Raw genomic sequence first — 22,258 nt, 5'->3', positions numbered from 1 at the left:
AGAAGTATAAAAATTGGAAAATTGTTTTCAGGCGTTGCCTAGTAGGTGATTTGGTTCAGCCGGATGAATCTCACCCACGTGATAAAGGTTTCAGCTCTTTTACTTCACAAGTCAACAGATGGAAGATTTGAGGAAATGTGGATGTTCAAACATGGGCAGAATGGTGAATGTTACACAGTGTGTAAAGTGGCCACTTAAATCAGCCAATGACAGGTCATAAGCCCTGTAAATGCCTAGACTTCCATATTCCCTTCTCAAAAATTTTCCCTCTCTGTTGAAATAAATTTAAATATGAACAACTCCCTAGGGAGGAAATCCAGCCAGTCTGCAAGCATTTGGACATAATCAAACATTGTAAAAATTGAAGTCAAATTTATGATCAAAATTAATTGAGATAGGTCGTGGTTCAGTGGTAACGTTGAAGATTGTGGATCAGAGGTCTACGGCAAATGGTTTATCATTTTCCAACGAAGCTTTATACGGCTTACTTAAAATGCACTCAAAATCATAATACTTAAGTTATAAGAACACAAAAGTTTTTTTAACGACTTTGTTTATACTATTTCTGGGTCACGATTACAATGAGAACTTAACAGAGTTATCTTTAATTGTCTCTTAAGTAAAAGTGATTTTTTTCAATGAAAAATGAATTAACGTAATTATTTTATTGAAACCTCTTCAATTATAAACGTCTGAAGAAGACACTTAAAATTTTCGGACTAAAAAAATGATTTTATTTTTAAGATTGGTGAAGACAACTCAGTTCACTTTCCGTTGTTTATTATATATATATATTTTTTTAATAAATTGATTGCATAAATAACTACATATTTAATACCGAGGAATCTTTATTAAACCAGTGAATCACAAAATGAATACGGAGCGTCCTCTGGTTAAGATAATCTCCATCTAACATGGCTCAGTCTGTTCCAGGTTGGAGGTTTTTTATGTTTTAAAGTATTAAAGATTAGAGACTTAGAAGTTATTCTTGAAAGTAAATTGCTGTTTGGGTCTCACATAAATTTTATTGTTGAAAAAGCTTACCAAATGCTGGGCTTCATTTTAAGCATTTCCAAACCCTTTAAAAAACCAAGCACATCGAAAACTTTATACAACACTTTTGTACCCAATAACTTTAAGTTGCATCCGTTGTGTGGAGCCCTCAATACATAACAAACATAGAAAGGATTGAAAATGTTCAACGAAATTTTTTTAAATACCTAGATTATAAAAACAATACAACGTTTTGCACTTACAACCAATCTGCTAAACAAAATGGATTTTTTACCTTTAAAAATAGACGCACAATATCGAAATTATGCTATTTTTATAAATTATTTAATAATAATGTAGACTCTTTTACCTACTCTCCAAAATTAATCTTAATGTCCCCTTTTGCGTGACAAGAAAAAGCAAGCATTTATTCCATCTGCCAGTCTGTAGAACTAACTATGCACAACACTCTTTCCTCTATCGTTCTTGATCTAACCATAATGATTTTTTTTCATCTATTGATACATTTAACAAGCCCCTTAATTTATTTAAAAATAAATTAAGACTACTTCTTTCTGGCTGCGATACGATCCCACTTGCTATTTAATGATGCTCACACTTACACACACCTGAACACTTACTTTCACATACACACAAACACACCCATACACTTACTCTCATACAAATACACATAAACACACCCTTTTGTTGTACCACAATTTAATATGTATGATTTTTATTTAGAAAATTTGCTGGTCTGTTCTTAAACCGAATCTTTTTTGTGTTATTGTATCATTGTCGACTGTTTGTTTCTGTAAAAAAAAAAATTGAAAAAAGAAAAAAAAGTATTTCTATACTAATATAAGAGAATAACAATAACATTTTGGGGCCCAGAGTAATAAGATAGAAACATATAAGCTGGCAGCTCTCTGACATTAATTTAATGATAATAATAAACAAAAAAACTACTGTAAAGTAGATCCGTGTTATGTCATAAATACCGACAAAATATTAACTCCTTTTTACGTTTTCCAACAAAGATACGTAAATTCAAAAAAAATAGTTTCGTTGGCAATCTGGAATTAAACATGATCCAAAAACCATTTTATATGTAAAATAGGTGCGAAGGTTTTCACGGTAACTGTTATCAATATGTTTCTTTTTTGGGTAATACCGTGTGTGTTGGATTTGTTCCGACGTTTGACACTCAGTTTACCCGGAAGATGGCTCCTGAAATGGTAGTCGAAACGTCGGAACAAATCCAACACACACGGTATCACTCAAAAAAAAACATATCATTATATATGTACATTGTATTTTCCATACAGAAATTAAAGATTACTCTCTTCGCTTTTCATTGTAATCAGGGTCCCGATTCACAATTTTGATCATTTGAGTGCAAACTATTTGATATACTAGAATTTATAAAAATAAAAGTAAATATTCTAGAGTACTTAAACATGTTTAAAACTATGTTTAGATTCATATGGTAAATGTGGACTAACTGGTAAATGATTAATATGTATTTATAAATGTAAAATGTAGTAATGTATAAAGTATCAATGATGTGTATAAACTTAAACTTAAACTTAATATATATGTATATGTATGTATAAAATATAATATAAATATGTATGTGCGAATATATATGTATGTGAATGTATGGTTATGAATGCATTACAAGTGCCCCGACTCAACACGGATTTTATAGCAAATCGGAGCAAGTTCACAGACATGGGTCGTTCCTGATTGTGTCGCTATAAACTGTGTCTCTGTCCTTAACAAATGTATGTATAATGTAATGAATAAATAAAATAAAATAAATATTTTGTCATTTTTCACATGCAATAATATATTTACCATAGCGTTTTATTTACATTTTAAATATTAAAAATCATTTTTAGAGCCCATTGTATCATAAAAAGTTGTTCAATGTAAATAATCATTGCGTTTGCGTCAAAATTGGCAAAACGAGTAGTTTGATCGTGCTTATTTCTTGCAACCCGTTATGTTCAATTTGACGAAAACGCAATCACCATTATATTTTCGCTTTGAACATTATTTTTTAAGTAAAATTAGCTCTTTGTTTTCGTGACGGATTAAAAAAAATGGTTGATTTTGATTAACGAAAAATAAACCAGAAAATTTAAACCCCAATACGTGTGTAACGCGCTAAAAACTAAAGGAAATTTTACAGGAAAAGGGGAGCTAAATACGTATGGAGACAGGACTAGAGCTAAGATCTTCCAACGCATCTTTAAAAGACTGCCCAATAAAGGAAAAAACGAGAAATTAATAATAAAAGGACAATGTTTGAGTATGTCCAAATGCTTGCAGACTGGCTGGATTTCCTCCCAGGGAGTTATTCATATTTAAGTTTATTTCAACAGAGAGGGAAAACACCTTTATGAAGGGATAAAGGTTTTAGCTCTTTTACTTCACAAAAGTCAACAGATGGAAGAGTTGAGAAAATGACGATGTTCATACATGGGCAGAATGGTGAATGTTACACAGTGTGTAAAGTGGCCACTTAAACCGGCCAATGACAGGTCATAATCCCTGTAAATGCCTGGATGACCATATTCCCTTATCAAAGATGTTTTCCCTCTCAGTTGAAATAAATTTAAATATGAATAACTCCCTAGAGAGGAAATCCAGCCAGTCTGCAAGCATTTGGACATACTCAAGCATTGTTGAATTAACCACCTGGAAAATTATTTTCAGGCGTTGCCTAGTAGGTGATTTGGTTCAGTCGGATGAATCTCACCCACGAGATAAAGGTTTCAGCTCTTTTACTCCACAAAAGTCGATGGAAGAAAAGAAAAGAAAAGAAAAGAAAAAAGATGGAAGAGTCGAGGAAATGTGGATGTTCAAACATGGGCAGAATGGTGAATGTTACACAGTGTGTAAAGCGGCCACTTAAACCAGCCCATGTAAATGCCTGGACCTGTAAATGCCTGGATGACCATATTTCCTTCTCAAAGGTGTTTTCCCTCTCTGTTGAAATGAATTTAAATATTAAAAAAAGTAATTGAAAATCCTCTACCTATGTGAGAAAAATGTTGCAAATGTTTTTTGTTAAAAAAATACTCATTACTTTAATTTTCTATTTATTATTTTGTAATCAATAATTGGTATAGTTTGTGTTGTCTAAAATTAAAACAAAAATTCTTCCTTTTAAACTGTGTTTGCAGTTTGGCGCCAATTTTAGTAAGTGCATGAAATAAATGTAATATTTTTCAATAAAAAAAATCGTGTGTTATACTTCCGTCAAAAGCGAAAAGTCAGTTATTTGTAAAAGTCATATTTTAAAATATGTAAAGTAATAGTATTTATCAACTTTATGCAAATTAAAATTAATTAACTGTAAGTTATCATAAGTAAAAACACAGTACGTCAATTCTTTCTAAAGCATAACAACTTTTCTTTCCAACTAATTATGTCAGGAAGCTGAACTTTTGAAGCTGCGAGAAATCTATTGCCAGCAATGTCTTAAATATGTATTTATGCGCCAACATTAATTTGCTAAAATTTAAAGTAGATCTATTCAAAGGGGTTCGAACCGTCAGTGGGGTCGCAGAGAGTCACATTTTGCCAGAGGGTGTGATTCTATTGAATTCTGTGAATTCCAAGTTGCATTCCACCGGCAACTCCACTGACAAGTTCAGCTCTTTAGCGAACCCTGGGCAATGGAATCACACTCATAACATTGTGATCACAGCAGAAAACGAAAGGATGAAAGGCGAGTTTCTGGCGCCTCCAAACCAGAACCAATCAACTATGGAAAAGTAACCCCGACAGAAAAATTCACCGGAGAAGGCAACGGGAAACCACTCTGGTCATCTTTACCTAGGAATCACCATGACGAGTACTTCCAACAAGCAGTTGTCCTGGCCTCGGAGAAGCGCAGGACCGAGATGCTTTCGCTGTAGTGATCGCCAACGCCGGGAACACATGATAAGGCACCGCAAGAAGAAGTCGAAGATTGAATAGATTACTTGAAATCCTATATTGTAAATCCAGACGGGCAAAGACATTCATTTTCCATAGTTCAAAACTGTTCAATGCATTAATTTCATGAGGACAATAAAATAAAATTATGTGATTTTTTTGGATTTAAATTTTTCTTTTAACTATGGACAAAAAAAGGAAGTTTAAATAACTTATTTTTTAACGAATAGCATATACTTTAACAAGAATTTTAAAATTTTTATTGGCAAAACAATTGTGTTCTAATTTTAACATTTTTTTATTTATTTTATACTTTTTATTTGTATCGTATTCATCCAGTAGCCTTTATTGGAATTTAAAATAAAATGTATACCCACACCCAGGCCATGCTTTTGTAGGATTTTTGTATTTTTGTATTTTTTTTTATTTTTATTTTTTTTATACGCCTCCACTCGTTTGCGAGTGATTTTGAATTTTTTTTTTTTTTTTGTATTTATGTAATAGTACATTTTGTATTTGTAACTTATGTAAACCCATTGTTAAATGCAAAGAATAAGTTGAATAAATAATAAAGTATAATAATAAATAAAAAAATCTGCGCTGAGTTTTTGCTTACGGTTCTCTTGATATTGTGTTATTGCTTAAAAAAACTTAACAACTAAACGTTACATCGTTTTTCGTACTGAAATGGTTTTTTTGACTGCTCATTGCCATATATCAAATGGTTTGTAATATCTTATAAAATACTCCATATTTCACTCATTTTGTGATTTTTGAGAAAAAACTGCATTTTTACTTATGACGGCCGTATTCATGTAATGGTTTCGAAAAACCAAGAGTTAAAACAAAAAAGTAAATAAAACATATAATATTGTTCACGTACACTTCGTAACACTTCATTATGAAGTGGAATAAACCCCCCTGCCTGAGGTTTCACCGATATTTATTTTTGTTTAAATTCTATGATATCGTGAACAATATTCTGTGTTTACTAAATTAGTTTTAAATCACCCGCCGATGAGAGGAGTGCTCTCCCGAAACTGTAGTAGTGTTCTTGTAAAAGAAAAAAAAAATTGTGTAACACTAATAAAAAAATAATAAAAAAAAAGTTTTATTTTCATAAAACCTAAAAGAGCACTTACACACTTCTGGTCGAACAATAAGGAGAGGTCCCAGCAAAATGTCCATACGAGGTTTTCCCAGAGCACGAATTATGTCATACCCAAAACTCAGAGACATCTCTTATTTATTGTATTGAGAGTGTTCAATATTTTGGAAGAGCGTATTAAGCTCTCAGGACAAAAACTATTTTCAAGAAAGTAGTTAAACACTGGATTCTCCTTAGTGGGAGGGATTTGAATAGGAAGCTCCTTGATGATTTTCCGAATGATTGAGTTTACTGTTTACAATATTGATGTGCCATATATATATTTTTTTTAAATTTTTTTTTTATGTTTCTGATCCTATACTTGTAGTGATATATTCATGTGTCCGTGTCAACTAATTGCTCGTCCCATTACATGACAGGACTTTTAGTCCCATGGAGTTAGGATTTATGTCTCAAATAATGTACAATAAACTTATGTATGTGAATAAATAAATAAATAAATTAACATATTACAACATAGATGAAGAACATTTTAGAGAAGGTAATATAGAAGTCTAGGCATCTACAGGGCTTATGACCTGTGAAAGGCTGGTTTTAGTGGCCACTTTACACACTGTGTAACATCAACTATTCTGCTCATATTTGAACATCTATATTTCTTCAATTCTTTCATCTGTTGATGTTTGTGAAGTTAAATATATGAAACCTTTATTTATGCGGGTGAGATTCATCAAATTAAATTATTTTACCTACATACATCTCTGTTGAAATATGTTAATGTTAACAGCTCCCCAGGGAGTTGAATCTAGTCCTTGTCTACAAAAATTTGTACAAACTCAAAATATTGTAAATAAATAATAATAATTGAAAACAACTTTATGTAGAATTTATTTTTCTGTAGATGGACGGAAATGCGTTAAGTACCTGCATAAAAAGAAATACATATATTTCACAGTGATAAATAAAAGAAAAAGTAAAAAAATCATAATGATAAATTTGAAAATATTACCTTGTCTCAATAATCCAGCGTTTTGAAAAATCACTCCAACAATAAAATTACAAATGTTTCACTTGTCACCAGTACACAGAATTTACATTTGTAACAATATTACATTAGTTAAAAATACAAACAACTCAAATCAATTATATATTAAAAATTTCAAACTTCAAATGTTGACTGAAAACATTGAGAATTCTCTTTGAAGTGATTTTAAAATGTTCTAAATTTCGAATTCTGACACAGAAGTGATTCTCGATTGTTTTTAAATATCGATTGCTGTCATTTTTCTTGCACGAGTGGCGACCGGTTTCCGGAAAATATTGTCTTCGGTTCGTGCTCGAGCTGTGCGCAGCCTCCCGTAGCGAGCGGCAGTGGGCAACTAACTGGATGCGAAAATTTTCTTTGCGATAGTATCATTGGACCGAATGGAGGGGGTGGATCGCTGCTGGGATTCTAAATTCAATTTGAAAATGTTATTTAGTTTTTGCCGGATAAGCGAAGCTTTGTTATTTTTATTGTGATAGTGTTAGTATTATTTATTTATTTTTATTTGGGGAAAAATATCATTTTTTAAATATATTGCGTACAAAAAATATGAATTCAAATAAACGAAAATTGTGAAAACAGTCAGTAAAAATTTTCCACAGTGGTGTAAGCTATTGAATAAGTACATTATCGGTACCAAAATAACAGCAATTAACAATTGTTAGGCACATAGAAGTTGCAAAAAAAAAAAAATACATATACTTATACACAGTTATAAAAATAATGTAAATAGAAACCAAGATAAATTTAAATTTAAAGAATAAAAAAGAAAAAAGTTATATAAAAATAATAATGAACATACGAATACATACATTATTACTGACATCGTAAAAATGACGTTTTAAGAACATAGATTTAAGAATAGTCCAGAAACCGCATACGCACATCAAACAGAAGGTGACTAATCTACTCATAAATGAGTAGGTTTACGTTTTGACCCATTAGTTTCTTTGTAGACGTCGCTCAGTACGCAACTTCTGATTTAAATTCAACTATGCCGTGTTGCGTCCTTTTGAAGGGTAAAAATACTGCTAGGATCTTAAATAAACGGGATGCAATCACATTTCACGTGTAATTAGCAAATGAATGTGTATGTTACAAATGCATAACTTGAAAATCTAATTATTTTTCCATCTGTCAGATTGTCGAGGAAACAAAATGGAAATTCCGTTAGTGTTTTAGTGTTTCCAGGGCAGTACATTTTTTTACCCTACTTTGCTCATCTAATGAAAGAACTAATGAAAATTAGACCTCAGATTAAACAACGCCGTGGTGTACATTTGAACGACATTATATTTCATCTTTCATCCTTTCAAAAACCATAACATCGAAAGTTATGGATTTTGAAAGGATTAAAAATGTAATTTAATGTGCGATCGGTATGAACGGATAGATTCTAAATCAGGTGGAGAAGAATTTGTGTATCGGGGAAGTATGTTCACTTTTAACATGTTGCGTGTTGTCTGGAACACTAGTCTATGCTCGGTCAAAACGAAATGCCGATTATTCAACTCTTGTATAATTCCAGTACTCCTATGTGGGTGCGAATCTTGGCACCTTACCAAACCTCAAAACACCCAACTTCTGAGTTTTGAGAGTAAGTGCTTGAAAAGAATATTAGGTATAAGGTGGTTCGATTTTTTAAACAACATTAAAGTCCGAGAACGGACGCAGCAGCCTTCTATAACGAGCGTCTTGAGGATGCGGCGGTGGACCTGGCTTGGACGCGTGCTGCGCAGGCCTCAGGAGAACCTAAACCCAAGTTGCCTCTTCTTTAAACCTGCGGGCTCACGCCGTCCTGGAAGGCTGTCGATGACGATCTTTAGACTTTATTCAGCGGAATTAAAGGGCGCTGAATTGACGTGGGAAAAGGCAAAAATGCCGGCTGGCGATAGGGTCTCCTGGAGGAAACTGGATATGTCCACAGGAATATTAGGAGTGGATGTGGAAAAGAAAAGAAGATGTTTACTAGGGGTGGAAAGACTGAAAAAGATATATTTTCAAAATATTCATTTATTTGATTCACAAAATAGTATTAATGTAACATTTATTGAGGCATAAATTCCAACTCCATAGCACAAAAGTTATTTGTTAAGTTGGGACAAATATATGTTTTAAAATATGTTCAAAAAATCAAAGCGATGAGTAATCATCATCATGCCCTTTTCGCACCTGATGGTGCATAGGGCACCAATCGCAGCGTACCTTGATATTTTTTTTTGGAAGGTAAGATGATCAGTTTTATGTTTCAGGTACCAGTTCAGGGACTATGAAATATTCCAGTATAAAAACATCCATTTAAATAAATATTTCATATCAACATATTGGGAATCATATCCAAAACCTCTTGCATGGTAGGCAAACACGCTGACCATTACACTACGAGGCCGAAAATAAAAGGAAAGCGATGATAATAATATTTTTTTTTCAAATATATATATATATATTTGATGATGTAGTAACTATATAAGTTATTAATTTTAAAATACTTGGTACACTTTCACTTATTTGTTTGACCAATTTGCGCTTTCACCCCTTTAAGTGGAAATGTACCAAGTATTTTTAAATTAATAACTTTTATGTAAATATAAGTTATAACATCATTACAATGGAATTCCATCAAGAATTGTCAATAAATTATTTAAATATAATTTAAATATTTTTTGAAATACACCTGAACTTACCTAGGATTTGATTCCGGCATTTTTCTGTTTTTATTTTTTCAAAAATAAATTTATTATCTCACGTATTAATTGAAGTTGTTAATCAATGAAATAGAGATGCATAACTTTTTTCCTATATTTGCCAGTCTTCGGATATTTATATTTTTTGTTTTGTATTTTATTTTGTGTTTGATTTTTTTCTTCTGATAGTACTACTCCAAGGTAGAAGTTGGCTAACGTCATGGCAATTTTAGTTTTGTCCGCAGCCGCTCTGAATGAGAATTATTTAGAGCTGCAGTGGAATAATCCTTTTTTAAGTTTGTAAGCCAGAAAATACATCTTATTCCTACATCGTCCTTTCGACGGATTTTTTCAACGTTTCCTTGTAATATGATAAAGGTAATAAACCAAAATCAGTGATCGAATATCCCATTTCCAAGACAAACAAAAACGATTTTTTTCCGAGTATCTTAGCCTTGTACATGACACGTAAGGCTACTTACTACAGGGTTCCAAATAAGTATGAAAAAAAATGATACAATCAATTTTAAAATCACGGAAATATCACGTGTGCTTATTTATTTATTTATTTGATTCAAATTGTATTTATGCAACATTTATTGAGACACCAATCCCGACTCCATGCATAACCCTTTAACAACATACATACACATCATATAAACATGTGTAAAGTGGCCACTAAAGCCAGCCAATGACAGGTCATAAGTCCTGTAGATGCCTAGACTTCTATGTAACCTTCTCTAAAATGTTATTCATCTTTGTTGTAATATGTTCATATTAACCGCTCCCCAGGGAGTTAAATCCAGTTCTTGTCTTTAAAAATTTGGGTAAACTCAAAATGTTGTTGATAAATCCACCTGGTCCATGAAGAAATACAGAAATTGAAAAAAAAACAAATTTTCAGGCGTTGTCTAGTATGAAGGCGAAATAATTCAATTAGATGAATCTCACCTTAAAAAAAAGGTTTCAGGTCTTTAACTTCACAAACATCAAGAGATGAAAGAATTTAAGGAATATAGATGTTCAAATATGGGCAGAATGGTGAATGTCACAGTGTGTAAAGTGGCCACTTAAACCAGCCAATGACAGAAGCTCTGTAGATACCTAAACTTATATGTTACCTTCTCTTAAATGTTATTCATCTCTGCTGTAATATGTTCATATTAACAGCTTCCCAGGGATTTGAATCCAGTCTTTGTGCACTAAAATTTGGAGAAACTCAAAATAATCTTGATTTACCTAAAACATTATCAAAAAAGAACAAAAACATTATCAAAAAATACATAACATATCAACATATAAAAAAACATGTAAAAAAAATAGTAAAAAATTAATTCAAACACTTGAAATCAAGGAGTTTCTTACTCAAATTTCTCTCCCTAAGGAAGGTCCAGTTCTGAAGCTCCTTTTTGAAAATAGATTTTGTCCTTGAGAGCTTAACAAGCTCTTCCAAAATATTAAACACTCTCGGTGCGATAAAGGAGAGGTGTCTCTGAGCGGGTTTTGGGTTTGACATAATTCATTCCCTGGAAAAACCTCGTACAAACGTGTTGTCGAGACGTCTCCTTATTGTTCGACCAGAAGTGTATCAGTGCCTTTTACAGGTGATATTGCCTCACATCCAGGACCCTTAAGCAATGAAACCACACATTCGCCTGAGTTTATTGAAATGAGAGTGAGTCCCAGGAACAGGGTGAACGGTTCACATAAATCTACCTAGGCAAACGAATGTTTGTCGCAGGAGGTAAAACTAGCAGTTCACAGATGGAGTTTTGGTGCCGATCCTGACATATGGGAGCGAAGTATGGAATTTATTTATTTATATATACGCCCAATGGGTATTTTTAAGGACATATTTATACATAGAAAATTATTATCAAGAAAAGTAGAAAGACATAATGGTATATGGTAGACTTGGTGGAAGTGGAAGCGGGAGAGAGGTGTTTGTAATTGGATTTGATTCAGTGATCGTTTAAAAGAAGACGTCTTGTTATCACAGAAATCAAGACTGGTATGTTTGTTGGCAGACCTGAAAATTCTGGGCATTGGGGAATGAAAACCATAGTTAATTCTATGGTTATCGGTATAAAAAAATAAGTTTTGTCTAAGGTTTCTAGTTGGGATATTTAATTTTATTGAGCTCAGTAGTTCAATTGGAAAAACAATGATGAAAGTGGGCTGAATACCGTTGAAATGCGATCTCTAGGGTGAATTTTTAGTAAAACTATATTTAATAGGTGCACAAATGTCGAGATCCGTGCGTTTTGTAAGGCTGAGATTAGAAGTATCAACAAAATTAAGAAATGAGTACTGCGTTGGTTCTAATCCATGCTTACCTAAGGTCTGCATGCAAAGACATAATGATATACGGCGTTCTAATATTTCTGCCTACTCCTGCGGGGAAACGGTTTGTTATTGTTTTTTCTTCAAAGTTAGCTGCATTTTTTATATATTTGCATGTGTAGTGGTAATAGCGTAAGACTACTTTATGCAATTGTTCAGGTTTGAAAAATCCGAAAATTATGTTAGTTTATTTTTCTCAAAAATTGAGTAGCTTCATTTTTTTTAAATTTCATAAACCACGATTTAAATTGAATTAATTTCTACCGCTTTTGTTGCTCCTTTCACTGTGAGTTTGGCAAGTTATGTTGAAAGCTCATGTGTTTTTTTGTCTTTCTTCCTCACGACCAAATTGTTATTACAGTAACAGGCGCAAAAACCGTTTTTTTACTAGCACAATCTAGATACAACAATCTAGTACTATTATGGTACTTAATATAAATTTAACAACATCAATATAATGTACAGATTATATTATCATCATTATTTTAGAAGATTACCTACATCACTGACGCCCTTCTAACGAATCACCAAAATATTTATTTCATAATGATTCAATTATTAACGCCGCTCATTTCAAAGTTATTAACTACTCCAATTGAACGTAGTTATCCATAAAGCAGCCAGCCACAGAAAAATGAAACTGAAATAATAGCACTTTTGTGAAATTAGTAAATAATCAAATTTACACAAAAGACGGATTTTTTTACTTTGACAGAGGATAAATAATATATACATCTATACATCTAAACATTAAAAAATAATTTAATTATGTATTTGACCTGTTTTAATGACTTTTAAAGTCTAGCTGACCACAAAACATAAGATTTGCATTTTACAGAAAACAGCCAGCCCTAGTAAAATTCTGATGTACTCGTATGTTGTTTCATTTTGTATTGAATATATTATATATTTTTCTATATTTATAATGTTTATTTATTTATTTTATTTTACTTATTTATTAAACGATGCAGTGTCTTTTACAATATATTCTTTCCTCTATCGTTCTTGCTCTAACTATAATGCTTTTTTTTCATATATTCATATATTTAACACTCCCTTTAATTTATTTTAAAATAAATAAATACTGATTCCTTCTGGCTGCAATACGATCCTATTTGATATTTAATGAGGCTCACACTTACACACACCTATACACTTACTCTCATACAAATACACATAAACACAACTTCATATTTATTATTTTTATTTAAAAACTTTGCTGGTCTGTCCTTAAACCGTACTTTCTTAATGTTATTATATCATTTTCAACTGTTTGTTTCTATAAAATAAATAAATAAATAATATACAACATTTTATCGAGTTCTGTTATTCAAACATAAAAAAAACAATTTTAAAACATGAATATGTGACATTGGTCGTAAGGAGTCAGAAATTTTGATGCATGGTGGATTAAAGATTCTTACTGGATGTTGAAAATAAAGTATAATTAAAAAAAAAAAAAAAATTGCAATCATCAAGTTTCGCATTATATAAATAAATTGTCTTTGTTTTATGTATGTATGTATGTATGTGTATGCGCATGGGTGTATGTACACGTGTGTGTATATATGTATATGTGTATATATATATATATGTATGTATATGTATATATTTTTATGTATGTATATATGTATGTGTGTGTATGTGTGTGTATGTGTGTGTATGTGTGTATGTATATGTATGAAAATGTGTAATCGAGGAAGTTAATATTTTATTAGTATGTGCTTTCTATTAACTTGTAAACTATTATCATGTATAAAAATGTAGTTGCCTAGCTTTAAAAGGGGTATAAACCCTTGTTAACTGGGCAAAGTGAACATTAATTTGTGTTGATGATAAAATATATTTGTAAATAAATAAATAAAAATATATTTACATAAATGTATGTCAGCATATACACGATATAAAAAAGTCGGTATATTATGAATATAAAATGCGTTAGCAGCAGATCATGAGCATAAGTAGCTTTTGCAGATTAATTGTCAATCGTTACTATAGAACATTACCAAATATTTATAAAGAGATGATTTGAATTCACAGAGACTTAAGTAAAAAATGTCGATATGAGAGGAACGTTCATTTCCTAATCTGTGTATACGCGGTTTGGGTGAATGATAAAGGTAGTTGTTTTGAGAAGGGTGATAATAATATATAGTGTTTTGTCTGGTTATGGCACTTAATATATAATTATTATAAAAAAAAAGAATCACTTATAAAATAATTTGATTATCGGTTAAAGGAATTTTCTTGATTTTTTTAATGGCTGACCACACAGCCAAAAGTAAACATTTAGCATAAAATAGTCAGATCTTATATCGAATAATATCTCATTCAAACTTTGAATGTATGAGGTGAAATTATGTATTAAAACTATTGAGATATAATATATTGAAATGACATTCCATACATATCAAAATATTGTAGAAAATTATTGCAGTTTTTGTATGAAAGCGGCCTGGCTGTTTTAACTCGAACATTGAATTGACCTTACGGCACCCAATAACACTACCATCTATTTCTTTCATAACTGTAGACTAGCTGCTTTCTGCATAACTACGTTCAATTGAATCTAGTCACAGTGAAAGGATTGTTAGTACTACAATTGACAATCATATTATAACATACTTCTGAAGGAACATAGATGATCAAATATGGGCAGAATCGTGAATGTTACACATTGTGTACAATGGCCACTTAAACCAGCCATTAACAGGTCATAAGCCCTGTAGATGCCTAGAGTTCCATATTAAATTCTTCAAAATGTTCCTTATCCCTGTTGCAATATGTTAATACAATAACTAATTATTTATTTATGGCGGCAATTTTATTTTATAAATTGAGTTTTATACTGACATTTCTTGGTGGAACTGCATTTTAATTATTATAATAAAAATACTTTATAGTTTTATTCCACTTTTATTTATAATTATTTTATAAATTATAATTATTCCACTTTTATTTATAATTATTTTATAAAACCAGTCTGACAATGTCGGTCACGACGAAACCCGGTCACTGGTAAAAAAATGATAAAATAATTTTAAATAAAAGTGGAATAAAACTATAAAGTATTTTTACTATTATAATTTATTTTATATGTTAAAAGGGCAGAATCAAGCCACATTATCTGTGCATCTAGGCGTTCGTTTTTATAACTGTCGATTTTGTCGGAATTTAATTCGACTGTTAAAATCCCGGTATTATTAAAAACCCTGCTTGTTGGGAAAATAAAACCCAACATCTTCAGTCGAAGGTCACTTATGCACCACTGGGGAGGAATGAGGGTTGGTGATGATAAGGCAATAATAAAACTTTCTATTCGATTAGAAAAAATTCTTGCGATTTCTCGCGGAAGCACCAGTAAGGGGCGTTCTAGGAAACCATGCATGGGTGCCATCTTATATTACATATAATCGCAATCGATGGAAGGATGTTAGTAAAAGAAATTACTAATATATTTTATAGAGTCGCGGAACTCTGATGACATAAGTGTTTTACCATGTAATAATGTTACTATTGCGTATAATTTAATTGAATTTAATGACGTATCAGTTAATAAATAGGCACACGATTTTCCTACTAACCACCACTGAATTTTTTTTTTTTTTTTTTTAGAGTCTTTATTCAATAAAATATACATATTATTACATTATAATACATTATAAAGAAAACAAAGTATTAAGATATATTTTGTCCCGATAAACTATTCAATAATAGTTTGTCATCGGGTGCTCAGACATTAGTTTTAATTAATAATCAAATAAGAAGAGTACAGACATAATACTGTATACGTATAAAATAATAAACATAAAAATAGTTTAAAGATTTTTTTTATTTTTTTTTAAGTAAGAAAATAGAGTAAAATAATACAATTAAAATTAAAGAATAGTAATTTACTTAAATATATTTTAAATATAAGAAAGAAAAAAAAATAATAGACACATATATAAATAGTGTGTGCTCATAAATGTAATCAAAACAAGATAAGAAAATAAATTAAACAAGGTAAAGTAAATCTAGAATTTCAATTCATATCTACAGAAAATAAATATAAAAAAATAGTAAGAAAATTAAAAGTACATATTAAAATTAAGATCTAACATTTTACATTTGTAAATGAAATAAGAAAGTAAGAAAGTAATAAAAGAAAAGAAAAGGTTAGCCCAAGAAAATAACAAAAATGTAATTAATGAGGGATAAATTTTTTTTTTTTCAAAAAATGTATATATGTAAAAAAATAATAATAAGTAAAGAATATTAAAAAATTTAAAAAGTGTATTACATAAATACTACATAAATAATAAATCAATAAAGGAACGTTTTATCTACTAACCACTTACGTAATAGAAACTTAATTTTATTTTTACTATGACATGTTTTCATGTCAAGTGGCAACAAATTAAATACTTTTGGAACAATATAATCCAACGTACGTTGTCCATATTTATTTTTAAATTTTGGTACTACTAGGCCATCAACAGATGTAAATCTTGTTAGATAGCTGTGTTCTAATTTATTTTTATATATCGAGCTGAACATCTGTTGGATAATAATTTTGCTCCATAAAATACCCTTAACTGGTAAAACATTTAATTTATCATACATAAATGGGGTATTATTCCTCTGATTGTATACATAATTGGGTGCAATCAATTTGACAAGTGCATTTTGAACATTTTGTACATATTTAATGTTTGTTGAACAAGAATGTCCCCAAGCAGTGATCCCGTATCTTATTATAGATTCTCCCAGAGACAAATATACTAATCTTAGTGTGGAGAGAGGAACTAAAAACTTTAATTTGTGTAGTTGACTAACTACAGATCTTAACCGTTTGCATGTTTTCATAACATGAATATTCCACTTAAAAAAGTTATCAATAGTTAAACCTAAATAAACATATTCATTCACAATTTTTAGTACATCGCATAAGCAAGCTCTATCAAAGGTAGAGTTATGAAGGCATTCAAAATTATGAGTTTTTACAATAGGTAACATATTTGTTTTGGCGTGTGGCGATCTAACATGCATTAATTGACTTTTTTTGGCATTTATTAAAAGACCCGCATCATGACACCAAATTTGTAAAATATTAAAGTCATCCTGCAACATTTCAGTACATTTATTAATATCACTATGCGAAACAACTAGAGCAGTATCGTCTGCATAAACAAAGTGTTTAACATGTGAAAAAATATTTTTAATGAATGATACATATATTATATACAATATGGGTCCTAATATGGAACCCTGGGGGACACCTGCTTTGATATTTCTATTACTGCTTTGTGCACTATCGATACTTACGGACATTGTTCTATTAGTTAGGTAGTTTTTGAAGAGGTTAAGTAATGGTCCTCTTATTCCGATTATATTTAAACATTTTAATAGTTTACAATGATCTATAGTATCAAAAGCCTTAGAAAAATCAATAAACAATATTAATACATGTTTTCTATTATTTAGTTCATTATTAACATAATTAGCAAAACTTTGGAGAAGAGTTTCAGTACTCTTCTTTTTTTGAAAACCGTGTTGGTTAATATCAATTATTCCAAAAAGTTCGAGATATTTTGTTAATTTTAATAATACATATTTTTCAAAGATCTTTTCAAGAGCAGGTAGAATACTAATAGGTCTATAATTTCCTAATAATGAATGATCACCTCCTTTGTATATTGGTCTAATTATACTGCATTTTAATTTCAATGGAATTTCGCCCTGAGATATAATTTTATTTATTAAATGCGTTACAATCGGTCCTAGAATATCAATATGTTTTTTAATATCAACCATTCTGATTAGATCAGCTCCTGGTGCTTTCGAGTTTTTCATTAGCCTTATGATATTAACGATTTCAAATAGTTTAGCTTGAGGTAAGTATAGACTGTGGGGGAGCTCTTCAGATATTGATTTATCAATTTTCTTGTCACAGATGTGTAACATTTGAGACACATTTTCAGAGAAATACTCGGCAAAATCATTCGAGACCTTTTCAACGTTATCATCATTGTTAACAAAGTACCTTTTAATAACTTCATCACAGTTTGTTTTAGATTTTCTGCCCAATATTCTGTTACATTCGTCCCATGTCTTTTTAACATCATTGAAACAATTTTGAAATTTCATATTGTAATGTGCGATCTTAAATTTGTTAATTTTTTTATTTAGATTGTTTCGTAACCTTTTATATTCCTTTTCGTAATATTTATTGCCAGGAGAGCTTTTCCATTTCTTAAATAATACGTCTCTAAATTTTATATCATTCAATATTTCACCATTCATCCAATCTTTAACAGCGCGAGGTCTGGTTTTATTCTTATATGAAACTAAAACTAAACTATCCTTATATATATTCGCAAAATTCTCACTAATTTTATTGTATAATGCGTTGACATCATTTTCCCCTAGGAGGGCATGCCAGTCATATTTTGTAATGTGTCTATCTACACACTTCTGTGACAGTATGTACGTTGGTTTACTTTTGGCAGCATTTAGATAGTTATTATTTGCGGCAAATTGAAAACTAATCGCTGTCGTATAATGATCAGCTATCATGTATTCGCATACACAGGCACGTATGTTTGCGGAGAACGTCTCTCGCCGCATACCACCTTCCTTTTTTGGAATATATCTCAAGTATATGTGGTCTATACATGAGATAGTAATTCCATTTCTAACTATCGCTTCCCTTGTGACGTCGGAAATACATTTTACTAAAAAGTTATCAGTCATTATGTTTTCATATGAGATAGTCATCGGATCAAATTCATTCAAAAGATTTAAATTAATATCTCCTAAGAACAATAAGTTTTCATTTATATTTATACTATCTTTGAGGAATAGTGAGATTTCATTTAAGAACCCCTGTTTGTTTAGATTTGGGGGTCTATATATTGCCAGGATATGTACATTGCTTTTATTAGGTAAAGTCAAAGTCCCAAATACATTTTCGAAAAAAGTGGTTTGTAATGTTTTTTTATTAAAATTTAACCTCTTACTAATATATAGCATTATTCCGCCACCCTGCTTATTAGTTCTGCAAAAATTGAAAGAATTATACTCTGATATATTATAAAAACAGGTTTCATGTTCCTTGATCGAAGTTTCACATAGCATTAGAACATCAATAAACTGTAAGCAGTTCTTGAAATATGCATAGAATATATCCCAATATTTACATATTGAGCGAATATTTAACTGGACACAAGTAATTTTATTATTTAAACGCTTATTACAATTAATTAATTCAATGAAATCCTCTAGTTTGCTAACTCTTATATATTCGACGTCGCTCTCGTAATCTATAAATTCAAGACTCATGGCATGATATTCCCTTTCAATATAATACAATCTATCAAAATATAAATATGTTCACAGTGTTTAAGAAGCTTTTTAAGCCTAAATAAAATATAGAAATATACTTGTGACAGTTGTAGTGAATAAAAAAACATAATATTGTATACAAAAGCAGGTAACATAATATGGTTCAAAAACAACCGATGAGGTAAATATAATAGTGATGTATGACTATTATATGTTAAAAAAATTGTCATATCAACAAATTTATAAATGAAATAATATATACAAGTTTTAGCCGTGTCATAATATTCAATGCAATAAATATAATTTAGTAAATATTTCCTTAGTTTTAATATTTCAATGGAATAACCATATACTATTCTTAAAAATGTAAAACAATAAATAAAAGAGAGTATATATGTTACAAGTAGTATACCTATACAATTAGAAAACACAACACCGTGCATTATAAGCACGTATATGAAAACTTTTAAAACTAGTACTTGTTGAAGAGATTTATTTTTATTATAAAATATAAGTCTCATTAAATTGTATATAAATATCCGTTGATTTAGTTGCATATCTACCAAATTCATATAAAAATATTTACGCGTACGAGTATGTTCACTAAAGTAAAAATAAAAAAAATGAGGCGTGAAACCAGTTCACGGATTAAAATGTAAACAATACTAGATAATATATTGTCATGAATGTAGTAAAATTTAAGTATTTTTTCATCACACATCATTGCACCAATAACATTCGTATTTAAATATTTACATATCAAATACATTATATACAAATAAGGAAACAAAATAAAATATACACTTAATAATCTATAGATGAAGAACAATATTGAATCATATAGGTACCAGGGTACGTTTTCTGAGGAGAAATTAAAATCTATCTTCAATTTTATATACAAAGTAAAATTAAGTTTTTTGTATGAAAAATAGAATATGTTTACAATTTTTTTTCTAAATATGTTAAATTGCCGGTTACCGATGAAGATATTTAAAAAAATTTATACCAATATACACACTTTCATACATAAATGTCGATATTAGTTTATACCGATGAAGATAGCCGGCTGTTCATAATTGCGGCCCAGGTAAACAAAGAAGTTATACACTTTTTATTATTTATTTATAATTTTTAAAAACCTGTTAGGGTTATAAAAGAAATATCATAAGGTCTAGTCATATTATTTCTTGTCTGATAAGTGAAGTCATCGTATACTTTTTTAGGGTTGATTTTAAATTTATCTTCAGTGTAATTTTGCAATAAGGTTTTAATAGTCCAGGAATATTAGAAAAAAATAGCCATAAATACAAAATGTTTAATAACCAGCTGTTTTTTGGTGCATGTGTTTTAATTGTGGTACTTAATTATTGCTCAAAACTCCTCCCCCGCTTGTGTCTTGAGATATTTCATTATACAGGATGTCCGATGGAATATTACATACCTAAAACCGTTATAACTTTTAAACGCAAGCAGCTAGAAGAATTTGAAGTGTGGCGTTTTAATACCTCAATTACGTTGTTTATTTATTATTTAAAAACATTGGTTGAAAGAGCGGCGTTGTTTCGCTATCGAGGTTTAATTAAAATACAATTTTTGCTTACTGCGAAGGCGGCGCTACGCGAATTTTATAAAATTTAAAACATTTGCGGAGAAGTAACGGGCCTTGAATAAAATAAATGCGAAATTGAAATGAAAGGTTTCAGAAACAGCTGTAAACTGTCGTTGCAGAAGCCGAGCTTCATTTGTTTCGTCTGCGTCTGATGATAAGGTCTAGAGCGGAAGTGATTTAGTATTGAAAAATGCACAAATGTCAACTGCCGATAGCAAAGGCACGCAGCTCTTTCATCCAAAGTATAATAATAATGTTAAAATTTTTAACTTCTCTTACTAAAAAGCTCAATTTGTTTTTAACATAATCTTCGTACATCATGATTTTTGCCTTTTTTGGAATGACGTCATTACATTGGTGAGCCCGTCTATCTGTTTCGTCTATTTTAATTGTCTGTATAATCTCATACAAAGCGAAAGAGCTTGCCCCTTTTCGATGTGGTATATCATTTTGTTAATTTTCAATTTAACCACTTTTTGACAAATATTCATGGTCTAGAAGACAAACATGATAATTAAAAAATTGACCATTTTTCAGGAGAGCAGTTTAAAGCTTGAAAGTTGCTATTTTGTCTTTGTTTTCGAGTAGTTTATTATGAATAAGTAACTACGATTTGGGAAGAAATAAAAAAAAAAGCGTTTTAGTGAGTGCAAATGGTACGGCATGCCCATTTAATGCACTTGGCGTTAAAAGGTCCAAAATCATTTTTTTTGTATTTCGTACGTTTGTCTTCTAGACTATTGAAATACATATTATATGGAGCATTGTATTAATTTTATTTAAAAAAAAAATAATGGCTCTGTTTCAAGCCATGACAACCTATGGAATAGCTGGCTGGTGGGGTTGTGCGGCATCCATTTTCAAGCCGTTCATAATTTCACAGAAATTATTATTGAGAATAATGTTCCGGCACCCTCCAACATACTCTTCAGAACAGCTGTTCCAATACACGAAGGTGCTGGATATGAGACAACTGTACCTAAAAAAAGCACTTACACACTTCTGGTCTAACAATAAGGAGAGGTCTCAGCAGAATGTCCGTACACACAACTCTTATTTATCGCACCGAGAGTTCAATATTTTGGAAGAACGTATTAAGCTCTCAAGGACAAAAAATAATTTTAAGAAAGGAGTTAAGGACTGGATTTTCCTTAGTGGGAGGGATTTGAGTAGGAAACTCCTTGATGACTTTCCAAATG

This window comes from Micrasema longulum, unplaced genomic scaffold (genome assembly GCF_059751315.1).
Source record: "Micrasema longulum isolate JH-2025_06_02 unplaced genomic scaffold, ASM5975131v1 h1tg000039l, whole genome shotgun sequence".
NCBI classification, from domain to species: Eukaryota; Metazoa; Arthropoda; class Insecta; order Trichoptera; family Brachycentridae; genus Micrasema; species Micrasema longulum.
The sequence above is the reverse complement of the archived record's forward strand: the minus strand, read 5'-3'. Positions refer to the sequence as shown.